The sequence below is a fragment of the Rhipicephalus microplus genome, unplaced genomic scaffold (assembly GCF_043290135.1).
Source record: "Rhipicephalus microplus isolate Deutch F79 unplaced genomic scaffold, USDA_Rmic scaffold_99, whole genome shotgun sequence".
NCBI lineage: Eukaryota > Metazoa > Arthropoda > Arachnida > Ixodida > Ixodidae > Rhipicephalus > Rhipicephalus microplus.
Window position 1 is genome coordinate 610,001 of NW_027464671.1, and position 12,500 is coordinate 622,500.

Below are 12,500 nucleotides of genomic sequence, written 5' to 3' on the forward strand. Positions count from 1 at the left end.
TTCGCGCCGCCCCGGCTGACGCGGTTTCGGGCCGCCCCGGCAGACGCAGTTCGGACTTGGCACTTTTCGGCTGTGCCTGGCTGGCGGCCCACTCACTCGATCGCCATGTCTGTTTGCCACAGTTTTCCCGGTGGTGCCGCACCCGGGCTCGCCCCGGCAGACGCGTTTTTTTTTTTCTTTCGCCCCGGCTGACGCAGTTTTCGCGCCGCCCCGGCAGACGCGGTTTTCGCGCCGCCCCGGCAGACGCGGTTTTTTGCGCCGCCCCGGCTGACGCGGTTTTTTGCCGCCCCGGCTGACGCAGTTCGGACTTGGCACTTTTTGGCTGAGCCTGGCTGGCGGCCCACTCACTCGATCGCCATGTCTGTTTGCCACAGTTTTCCCGGTGGTGCCGCACCCGGGCTCGCCCCGGCTGACGCAGTTTTCGCGCCGCCCCGGCTGACGCGGTTTCGTGCCGCCCCGGCAGACGCGGTTTTTGCGCCGCCCCGGCTGACGCGGTTTTTGCCGCCCCGGCTGACGCGGTTTTTGCCGCCCCGGCTGACGCAGTTCGGACTTAGCACTTTTTGGCTGAGCCTGGCTGGTGGCCCACTCACTCGATCGCCATGTCTGTTAGCCACAGTTTTCCCGGTGGTGCCGCACCCGGGCTCGCCCCGGCTGACGCAGTTTTCGCGCCGCCCCGGCAGACGCGGTTTTCGCGCCGCCCCGGCTGACGCGGTTTTTGCCGCCCCGGCTGACGCAGTTCGGACTTAGCACTTTTTGGGCTGAGCCTGGCTGGCGGCCCACTCACTCGATCGCCATGTCTGTTTGCCACAGTCTTCCCGGTGGTGCCGCACCCGGGCTCGCCCCGGCAGACGCGTTTTTTTTTTCTTTCGCCCCGGCAGACGTGGTTCCCCCCCCCCCTTTTCGCTCGCCCCGGCTGACGAGGTTTTCGCGCCGCCCCGGCTGACGCAGTTTTCGCGCCGCCCCGGCTGACGCGGTTTCGTGCCGCCCCGGCTGACGCGGTTTTCGCGCCGCCCCGGCTGACGCGGTTTTTGCGTCGCCCCGGCTGACACGGTTCGGACTTTGCACTTTTCGGCTGTGCCTGGCTGGCGGCCCACTCACTCGATCGCCATGTCTGTTTGCCACAGTTTTCCCGGTGGTGCCGCACCCGGGCTTGCCCCGGCAGACGCGTTTTTTTTTTTCTTTCGCCCCGGCTGACGCAGTTTTCGCGCCGCCCCGGCTGACGCGGTTTCGTGCCGCCCCGGCAGACGCGGTTTTTTGCGCCGCCCCGGCTGACGCGGTTTTTGCCGCCCCGGCTGACGCAGTTCGGACTTTGCACTTTTTGGCTGAGCCTGGCTGGCGGCCCACTCACTCGATCGCCATGTCTGTTTGCCACAGTTTTCCCGGTGGTGCCGCACCCGGGCTCGCCCCGGCAGACGCGTTTTTTTTTTCTTTCGCCCCGGCTGACGCAGTTTTCGCGCCGCCCCGGCTGACGCGGTTTCGTGCCGCCCCGGCAGACGCAGTTCGGACTTGGCACTTTTCGGCTGTGCCTGGCTGGCGGCCCACTCACTCGATCGCCATGTCTGTTTGCCACAGTTTTCCCGGTGGTGCCGCACCCGGGCTCGCCCCGGCAGACGCGTTTTTTTTTTCTTTCGCCCCGGCTGACGCAGTTTTCGCGCCGCCCCGGCAGACGCGGTTTTCGCGCCGCCCCGGCAGACGCGGTTTTTTGCGCCGCCCCGGCTGACGCGGTTTTTTGCCGCCCCGGCTGACGCAGTTCGGACTTGGCACTTTTTGGCTGAGCCTGGCTGGCGGCCCACTCACTCGATCGCCATGTCTGTTTGCCACAGTTTTCCCGGTGGTGCCGCACCCGGGCTCGCCCCGGCTGACGCAGTTTTCGCGCCGCCCCGGCTGACGCGGTTTCGTGCCGCCCCGGCAGACGCGGTTTTTGCGCCGCCCCGGCTGACGCGGTTTTTGCCGCCCCGGCTGACGCGGTTTTTGCCGCCCCGGCTGACGCAGTTCGGACTTAGCACTTTTTGGCTGAGCCTGGCTGGTGGCCCACTCACTCGATCGCCATGTCTGTTAGCCACAGTTTTCCCGGTGGTGCCGCACCCGGGCTCGCCCCGGCTGACGCAGTTTTCGCGCCGCCCCGGCAGACGCGGTTTTCGCGCCGCCCCGGCTGACGCGGTTTTTGCCGCCCCGGCTGACGCAGTTCGGACTTAGCACTTTTTGGGCTGAGCCTGGCTGGCGGCCCACTCACTCGATCGCCATGTCTGTTTGCCACAGTCTTCCCGGTGGTGCCGCACCCGGGCTCGCCCCGGCAGACGCGTTTTTTTTTTCTTTCGCCCCGGCAGACGTGGTTCCCCCCCCCCCTTTTCGCTCGCCCCGGCTGACGAGGTTTTCGCGCCGCCCCGGCTGACGCAGTTTTCGCGCCGCCCCGGCTGACGCGGTTTCGCGCCGCCCCGGCAGACGCGGTTTTTTGCGCCGCCCCGGCTGACGCGGTTTTTTGCCGCCCCGGCTGACGCAGTTCGGACTTGGCACTTTTTGGCTGAGCCTGGCTGGCGGCCCACTCACTCGATCGCCATGTCTGTTTGCCACAGTTTTCCCGGTGGTGCCGCACCCGGGCTCGCCCCGGCTGACGCAGTTTTCGCGCCGCCCCGGCTGACGCGGTTTCGTGCCGCCCCGGCAGACGCGGTTTTTGCGCCGCCCCGGCTGACGCGGTTTTTGCCGCCCCGGCTGACGCGGTTTTTGCCGCCCCGGCTGACGCAGTTCGGACTTAGCACTTTTTGGCTGAGCCTGGCTGGTGGCCCACTCACTCGATCGCCATGTCTGTTAGCCACAGTTTTCCCGGTGGTGCCGCACCCGGGCTCGCCCCGGCTGACGCAGTTTTCGCGCCGCCCCGGCAGACGCGGTTTTCGCGCCGCCCCGGCTGACGCGGTTTTTGCCGCCCCGGCTGACGCAGTTCGGACTTAGCACTTTTTGGGCTGAGCCTGGCTGGCGGCCCACTCACTCGATCGCCATGTCTGTTTGCCACAGTCTTCCCGGTGGTGCCGCACCCGGGCTCGCCCCGGCAGACGCGTTTTTTTTTTCTTTCGCCCCGGCAGACGTGGTTCCCCCCCCCCCCTTTTCGCTCGCCCCGGCTGACGAGGTTTTCGCGCCGCCCCGGCTGACGCAGTTTTCGCGCCGCCCCGGCTGACGCGGTTTCGTGCCGCCCCGGCTGACGCGGTTTTCGCGCCGCCCCGGCTGACGCGGTTTTTGCGTCGCCCCGGCTGACACGGTTCGGACTTTGCACTTTTCGGCTGTGCCTGGCTGGCGGCCCACTCACTCGATCGCCATGTCTGTTTGCCACAGTTTTCCCGGTGGTGCCGCACCCGGGCTTGCCCCGGCAGACGCGTTTTTTTTTTTTTCTTTCGCCCCGGCTGACGCAGTTTTCGCGCCGCCCCGGCTGACGCGGTTTCGTGCCGCCCCGGCAGACGCGGTTTTTTGCGCCGCCCCGGCTGACGCGGTTTTTGCCGCCCCGGCTGACGCAGTTCGGACTTTGCACTTTTTGGCTGAGCCTGGCTGGCGGCCCACTCACTCGATCGCCATGTCTGTTTGCCACAGTTTTCCCGGTGGTGCCGCACCCGGGCTCGCCCCGGCAGACGCGTTTTTTTTTTTCTTTCGCCCCGGCTGACGCAGTTTTCGCGCCGCCCCGGCTGACGCGGTTTCGTGCCGCCCCGGCAGACGCAGTTCGGACTTGGCACTTTTCGGCTGTGCCTGGCTGGCGGCCCACTCACTCGATCGCCATGTCTGTTTGCCACAGTTTTCCCGGTGGTGCCGCACCCGGGCTCGCCCCGGCAGACGCGTTTTTTTTTTCTTTCGCCCCGGCTGACGCAGTTTTCGCGCCGCCCCGGCAGACGCGGTTTTCGCGCCGCCCCGGCAGACGCGGTTTTTTGCGCCGCCCCGGCTGACGCGGTTTTTTGCCGCCCCGGCTGACGCAGTTCGGACTTGGCACTTTTTGGCTGAGCCTGGCTGGCGGCCCACTCACTCGATCGCCATGTCTGTTTGCCACAGTTTTCCCGGTGGTGCCGCACCCGGGCTCGCCCCGGCTGACGCAGTTTTCGCGCCGCCCCGGCTGACGCGGTTTCGTGCCGCCCCGGCAGACGCGGTTTTTGCGCCGCCCCGGCTGACGCGGTTTTTGCCGCCCCGGCTGACGCGGTTTTTGCCGCCCCGGCTGACGCAGTTCGGACTTAGCACTTTTCGGCTGAGCCTGGCTGGTGGCCCACTCACTCGATCGCCATGTCTGTTAGCCACAGTTTTCCCGGTGGTGCCGCACCCGGGCTCGCCCCGGCTGACGCAGTTTTCGCGCCGCCCCGGCAGACGCGGTTTTCGCGCCGCCCCGGCTGACGCGGTTTTTGCCGCCCCGGCTGACACGGTTCGGACTTTGCACTTTTCGGCTGTGCCTGGCTGGCGGCCCACTCACTCGATCGCCATGTCTGTTTGCCACAGTTTTCCCGGTGGTGCCGCACCCGGGCTTGCCCCGGCAGACGCGTTTTTTTTTTTTCTTTCGCCCCGGCTGACGCAGTTTTCGCGCCGCCCCGGCTGACGCGGTTTCGTGCCGCCCCGGCAGACGCGGTTTTTTGCGCCGCCCCGGCTGACGCGGTTTTTGCCGCCCCGGCTGACGCAGTTCGGACTTTGCACTTTTTGGCTGAGCCTGGCTGGCGGCCCACTCACTCGATCGCCATGTCTGTTTGCCACAGTTTTCCCGGTGGTGCCGCACCCGGGCTCGCCCCGGCAGACGCGTTTTTTTTTTTCCTTCGCCCCGGCAGACGTGGTTCCCCCCCCCCCCCCTCCGTCTTTCTTTTTGTTTTTTTTTTCGCCGCGGCTGAAGTGGATTTTTCGGTGCCTCGACGCCCCGGTAGTCGCGGTTTTTCCGTTTCCGCACGGCCCCGGCTGACGCTGCTCGGTCACAGTCGCCTTTTGTGGTGATTGCAGACTTCTTGAGCGCGGGTGTTTTTTTTTTTGTTGTTGTTGTTGTTTTATTACGCATTCGCTCCAGCAGACGCTGTTTAGACTTTTTGTTTCCTCTTTTATCCTGCGACGAGGTGACGAGGTTTATTCGGTGCCCCGCCGCCCCGGCTGAAGTGATTTTTCCTGTCCCGTGCCGCCCCGGCTGACGCGGTTGGGACTTCGCGTTTGTTCGGCCGCCACGGGTTTTGGCGCACTCGCTCGGTTGCTTGTTGTTGCCACTTGTTGCGAACCCAGGTTTCTTGAGCGAGCGCGGGCGTTTTTTCTTCCTTTCTTTCTTTGTTCTATGTGTTAGCGAATCGGCCTTTAATATCACACGAGGACTCACAACCAACAATTTTCAGTTTGAAGTGTAAATAATCTGCAGGTGTTGACGTAACTGACTTGCCCCGTACCCTTGAGTACATCCATGAAGTTCTCGTAGTACTACTAAATCGCATTATTCCAAGTGGAGAAATTCCCATAAATTTGCAAACCTCTACACGAAAATCGGTGCGCGTGATAAAGTTGAAAATTATCGTCCGATATCAAATGTGCCTTCTATAACACAAATTCTAGGAAAAAAAAAAAAACACTTGTTCGCCGTTTTCTGCGCCGTGACTGGCAGCACTCCGGCGAAGCGAAACGGGGTCGATTCGAGCACGATATCGGCGTCTTTCGACGTGCTCGCCGGCGACCGTCGCACGAGTACGTCGCACGAGCGCGTCTGCCGGGGCGCCGTTTGCGAAGCCGACGCAAAAGTGGGAACCGCCGCTCGGATGATCGCCGCTTTCGGCAGAGTGAGTGTTGGCACTCCGGGGAAGCGAAACAGCGTGAATGCGCCCACGAAATCGGCGTATTTTGAAGTGACCGCCGGCGACCGTCGCACGAGTACGGTAAACCGCGTCAGCCGGGGCGTAGTTCGGGACGCCGACGAAAAAGTGGGAAGCGCAACTCGGATCTTCGCCGTTTTTGCAGGAGTGAGTGGCGGCCCTCCTGCGAGACCAAGAAGCATCGATTCGTGCACGAATTCGGCGCCTTTCGACGTGATCGCCGGCGACCGTCGCTCGAGTAGGGCAAACCGCGTCTGCCGGGGCGGGCTTCGGGACGCCGATGCGAAAGTGGGAAACGCTGCTCGGATGTTCGCCGTTTTTGGCCGAGTGAGTGCTGGCACTCGGGCGAAGCCAAACGGGGCCGATTACGGCACGATATCGGCGTCTTTCGACGTGCCCGCCGGCGACCGTCGCACGAGTACGGTAAACCGCGTCAGCCCGGGCGGAGTTCGGGACGCCGATGCGAAAGTGGAGAACGCCGCTCGGATCTTCGCCGTTTTTGGAGGAGTGAGTGGCGGCACTCCGGAGAAGCCAAGGAGCGCCAATTAGCGCACGATATCGGCGTCTTTCGACGCGCTCGCCGGCGACCGTCGCACGAGTAGGGCAAACCGCGTCTGCCGGGGCGGGGTTTACGACGCCGACGCAAAAGTGGGAACCGCCGCTCGGATGTTGGCCGTTTTTGGCAGAGTGAGTGCTGGCACTCCGGCGACGCGAAAGAGCGCGAATGCGCCCACGAAAGTGGCGTATTTGGACGTGCTTGACGGCGACCGCTGCAGGAGTACGAAAAACCACGTCAGCCGGGGCGAGCGACCCACGGCGGTCTGGGTGCTTATCGCTGCTATTATAGGGGCACCCCGGCAGACGCAGAAAAAAAAAAATTTTTTTTCGACCTTCTTTTTTGCTGGTCGAGCTCGGGTAACCCAGGTCGCAATGGGAGCCGCGCACGAAAGCGGCGTCGCGAGACGCGTTCGCGGTCGCTAGTCGCACGAGCTCGGCAACCGCGTCAGCCGGCGCGGAGTTCGGGATGCCGACGGCTAAGTGGGTACCGCTGCTCGGATGTTCGCCGTTTTTGGCCGAGTGAGTGCTGGCACTCCGGTGAAGCCAAGGAGCGCCAATTCGTGCACGATATCGGCGTCTTTCGACGTGCCCGCCGGCCACCGCCGCACGAGTACGGCAAACCGCGTCTGCCGGGGCGGGGTTTGCGACGCGTACGCAATAGTGGGAACCGTCGCTCGGATGTTCGTCGTCTTTGGCCGAGCGAGTGCTGGCACTCCGGCGAAGCGAAACGGGGCCGATTCGGGCACGATATCGGCGTATTTCGACGTGCTCGCCGGCGACCGTCGCACGAGTACGGCAAAGCGCGTCTGCCGGGGCGAGGTTTGCGACGCCGACGAAAAAGTGGGAAGCGCCGCTCGGATCTTCGCCGTTTTTGCAGGAGTGAGTGGCGGCCCTCCTGCGAGACCAAGAAGCATCGACTCGCGCACGATATCGGTGTCTTTCGACGTGCCCGCCGGCCACCGCCGCACGAGTACGGCAAACCGCGTATGCCGGGGCGGGGTTGGCGACGCCGACGCAAAAGTGGGAACCGCCACTAGGATGTTCGCCGTTTTTGGCAGAGTGAGTGCTGGCACTCCGGCGAAGCGAAAGAGCGCGAATGCGCCCACGAAAGTGGCGTGTTTGGACGTGCTTGACGACGACCACCGCAGGAAAACGAAAAACCACGTCAGCCGGGGCGAGCGACCCATGGCGGTCTGGGTGCTTATCGCTGCTATTATAGGGGCACCCCGGCAGACGCAAAAAAAAAAAAATTTTTTTTTCGACATTCTTTTTTGCTCGTCGACCTCGGGTGACCCAGGTCGCAGTGGGAGCCGCGCACGAAAGCGGCGTCGCGAGACGGCTTCGCGGTCGCTAGTCGCACGAGCTCGGCAACCGCGTCTGCCGGGGCGGAGTTCGGGACGCCGACGGCTAAGTGGGAACCGCCGCTCGGATGTTCGCCGTTTGTGGCCGAGTGAGTGCTGGCACTCCGGCGAAGCCAAACGGGGCCGATTCCGGCACGATATCGGCGTCTTTCTACGTGCTCGCCGGCGACCGTCGCACGAGTACGGCAAAGTGCGTCTGCCGGGGCGGGGTTTGCGACGCGTACGCAATAGTGAGAACCGTCGCTCGGATGTTCGTCGTCTTTCGCCGAGCCAGTGCTGGCACTCCGGCGAAGCCGAACGGAGCCGATTCGGGCACGATATCGGCGTCTTTCCACGTGCTCGCCGGCGACCGTCGCACGAGTACGGTAAACCGCGTCAGCCGGGGCGGAGTTCGGGACGCCGATGCGAAAGTGGGAAGCGCCGCTCGGATCTTCGCCGTTTTTGGAGGAGTCAGTGGCGGCACTCCGGTGAAGCCAAGGTGCGCCAATTCGCGCACGATATCGGCGTCTTTCGACGTGCCCGCCGGCCACCGTCGCACGAGTACGGCAAACCTCGTCTGCCGGGGCGGGGTTTGCGACGCCGACGCAAAAGTGGGAACCGCCGCTCGGATGTTCGCCGTTTTTGGCAGAGTGAGTGCTGGCACTCCGGCGAAGCGAAAGAGCGTGAATGCGCCCACGAAAGTAGCGTATTTGGACGTGCTTGACGGCGACCGCCGCAGGAGTACGAAAAACCACGTCAGCCGGGGCGAGCGACCCACGGCGGTCTGGGTGCTTATCGCTGCTATTATAGGGGCACCCCGGCAGACGCAGAAAGAAAAAAAAAATGGGGACATGGCGTGCGTCACCGTGCGGCTTCGCAGCGTTGCCGAAGTCGCCGAGCCCTTCGACTGAGCCGAACGGCGGACAGGGAACGTTGGTCGGCCGTTCTAACCTGTCGGTGCCACGCCGAGACGTCGTTAAGGAAAACCGCGTCGTGGGCCTCTACGACGCCGTCGATTCGTTGTACGTTTGGTGTCCAGCGTGTCGGCGGCGAGTAGCGGACACGTCGTTCACGACTTCGGTCTTTCGCAGTCGACGCGAACTTGCGGAGAGTCGTGGTGCCTCACGTTTTCGGCAGAAACCGCGGCGGAATTTTCCCGCGCGTGCGCGCACGACCTCGGTGCTGTGCCGTCAGCGTAGTGTTGCACAAACTCGTGGCCTACCCAAGGTGCGGTACGTTTGCGGCCGTATCCTCGGTGGCAATTTCGTGAGTAGGGTCGCAAATTCTACGACCTCGGCGGGTTTGAGAGCGACGTAGACTTGTGGCACGCTCAACGTGCCACACGTTTCGGGGCACACCCGCGGTGAAATTTTCTCGAGTACGCTCGTATTAGTGCCCAAGGAGGTCTGGGTACTTATCGCTGCTATTATGTGGGGGTTCTCGTGAGCGGCGTACGCGAAAGCGACCGGGTGTCTGATATGCGGCGGGCTTCGGCCTCGTCAAGCGTGTCCTCGGGTCTGCTCCAGGGGAATCCACGGCAGTCGTCTGCAGCCTCATCCGCTTGATGCGTTAGGGGCTGGTTGTCGGACGGTGCCGTTTTACCACGATATCGAGGTGTGTTCCGTGTCGTCCTCGGGCGATTCAGATGCGAAAGCGCCGAAGACGCGGGCGTGACCCGTCGTCTGGCGGCTTTGCGGTCTCGGCTCCGTTGCTAGTTCCGGCCGGTCCACCGACAGTGCAGCGGGCTTGGGCAACCCGCACGGCGCGACCGAGTCGATGCAACGAAAAAGAGCGAGCATGAACGTGCTTCTTGCCGCACGGCTCCCACTCGTCTTTCGGGAAGGTTGTGCCGTAGCGAGCTCGAACGCCGTCATCTCGGAGTGCAAAATAAGCGTGTTGGGGCGCCTGAAGGTGGCCTCCGCCGCACACAGACTGCGTCCGGCCCGCCGAAGGCGAGGACGGACGCGCAGTCGAACGATTACCTGGTTGATCCTGCCAGTAATCATATGCTTGTCTCAAAGATTAAGCCATGCATGTCTAAGTACATGCCGAAATAAGGCGAAACCGCGAATGGCTCATTAAATCAGTTATGGTTCCTTAGATCGTTTCTTCCTACTTGGATAACTGTGGCAATTCTAGAGCTAATACATGCAGTGAGCCTGGAGCCCTTTGGGTAACGGGTGCTTTTATTAGACCAAGATCGATCGGGTTTCGGCCCGTATTGTGTGGTGACTCTGGATAACTTTGTGCTGATCGCATGGCCACGAGCCGGCGACGTTTCTTTCAAGTGTCTGCCTTATCAACTTTCGATGGTAGGTTACTTGCTTACCATGGTTGTTACGGGTAACGGAGAATCAGGGTTCGATTCCGGAGAGGGAGCCTGAGAAACGGCTACCACATCCAAGGAAGGCAGCAGGCGCGCAAATTACCCACTCCCGGCACGGGGAGGTAGTGACGAAAAATAACAATACGGGACTCTTTTGAGGCCCCGTAATTGAAATGAGTACACTCTAAATCCTTTAACGAGGATCAATTGGAGGGCAAGTCTGGTGCCAGCAGCCGCGGTAATTCCAGCTCCAATAGCGTATACTAAAGCTGCTGCGGTTAAAAAGCTCGTAGTTGGATCTCAGTTCCAGACGAGTAGTGCATCTACCCGATGCGACGGCTCGGACTGAACATCATGCCGGTTCTTTCTTGGTGCACTTCATTGTGTGCCTCGAGATGGCCGGTGCTTTTACTTTGAAAAAATTAGAGTGCTCAACGCAGGCGAGTCGCCTGAATAAACTTGCATGGAATAATAGAACAAGACCTCGTTTCTGTTCTGTTGGTTTTTGGAATACGAGGTAATGATTAAGAGGGACGGACGGGGGCATTCGTCTTGCGGACGTCAGAGGAATATTCTTGGACCGTCGCAAGACGAACTACTGCGAAAGCATTTGCCAAGAATGTTTTCATTGATCAAGAACGAAAGTCAGAGGTTCGAAGGCGATCAGATACCGCCCTAGTTCTGACCATAAACGATGCCAACCAGCGATCCGCCTGAGTTACTCAAATGACTCGGCGGGCAGCTTCCGGGAAACCAAAGTATTTGGGTTCCGGGGGAAGTATGGTTGCAAAGCTGAAACTTAAAGCAATTGACGGAAGGGCACCACCAGGAGTGGAGCCTGCGGCTTAATTTGACTCAACACGGGAAAACTTACCCGGCCCGGACACTGGGAGGATTGACAGATTGAGAGCTCTTTCTTGATTCGGTGGATGGTGGTGCATGGCCGTTCTTAGTTGGTGGAGCGATTTGTCTGGTTAATTCCGATAACGAACGAGACTCTAGCCTATTAAATAGGTGCGGGGTTCCCAGCACCTTACAACCTTCTTAGAGGGACAAGCGGCTCCTAGCCGCACGAAACAGAGCAATAACAGGTCTGTGATGCCCTTAGATGTCCGGGGCCGCACGCGCGCTACACTGAAGGAAGCAGCGTGTCTTTATCCCTGTCTGAAAAGACTGGGTAACCCGTGGAACTTCTTTCGTGATTGGGATAGGGGCTTGCAATTGTTCCCCTTGAACGAGGAATTCCCAGTAAGCGCGAGTCATAAGCTCGCGTTGATTACGTCCCTGCCCTTTGTACACACCGCCCGTCGCTACTACCGATTGAATGATTTAGTGAGGTCTTCGGACCGATGTCCGGCGCGGCCTTTCGGTTGCGCCGGTCTGTTGGAAAGATGACCAAACTTGATCATTTAGAGGAAGTAAAAGTCGTAACAAGGTTTCCGTAGGTGAACCTGCGGAAGGATCATTAACGGATTGTGAAGGGTGAGCGCCTCGGCTGCGTCTGCGCCCGACACTTTCTGCCGCTGACCCCGTTTGGACGCGGGGTCGGCTTTTCCCCACGGGGCTGCCTGAATGTGGAGCGGCACCCCGTGACAAATTGTTGCGCCCAGCGGACGCCAACACCGCGACCTTGGACGGTCGGCCAGGTGGCGGACGCGGGTACAAACGGCGCAACGCACTCATAGGTCGGCTTTCGACCCGCCACTGCACCGTGGCTCGAAGCGCTCGAAATGCGCGACCCGACCGCTGCGGGACCGCCTAGTACTGTAAACAGGAGCGGCGGAGCGCGAACGGCGAGTCGTGGTTACGTCGGTAGAAGGCGAGGCTGCGCGTTCCCGAAACGCCAGCCGAGTGCCCTCCCGACCGTTCGAGCGTGCAAGAACGAGACCCGACAATCGCGCGGCGACTGCCAAGTACGAGAGGAACGGCACAAGCGTCGGCGGTCGGTCAAGGAACTGGCGATGTGACGGGTCCGCTGTGCACCAGTGCATACCGTCCCGCCGTCCGCGGCAAGCGCCTCCGCGTCCTCGGGTGACGGAGGCTGCCGGTCGGTTCTTGCAGGCGAGGGATCTCGCTGGCACCGGTTCGCGTTGACGCGCGGCCGGTCATGGCACGGCGATGCGACGGCCGAGGTGCGCAGTACTCGATGGAGGAACCGCACGCTCCGATGACCGTCCCGCCCTCCGCGGCGTATGCGTACCGACCGTAATGGTTGCAGCAGCGCCGGCCGGCTTTTGAATTCGCCACACGAAACACGGTGCGAGATCGCGGTTAGGGGAGCGTCGACGTTGCCAGGCGTTTTGCTTGCTGCCGAGGGAAAGGCGGCACGGCCACGTCGCGCTCGTCGCGATTAGCGGGTCTGCGCGCTTTGGGAAGGTGCCGCAACGACTTGCCGAAAGAGGAAGCACGGAAGAACGAGGGACTTGGACGTCCCGACAATTGAACGCACTTGCGGCCAGGCCCTTGCTGGCTTCGTTCTTCCGC

The 12,500-nt window shown here is 62.0% G+C and overlaps 1 non-coding gene across 1 annotated transcript; it reads left to right on the forward strand.

Annotated features, from left to right (window-relative positions):
* The first annotated feature begins 9,669 nt into the window (after positions 1–9,669).
* LOC142790344 (small subunit ribosomal RNA) lies at positions 9,670–11,484 on the forward strand. The gene has a single exon (XR_012889455.1). It is a non-coding gene; the product is annotated as a small subunit ribosomal RNA (ribosomal RNA).
* Positions 11,485–12,500: the final 1,016 nt, after the last annotated feature.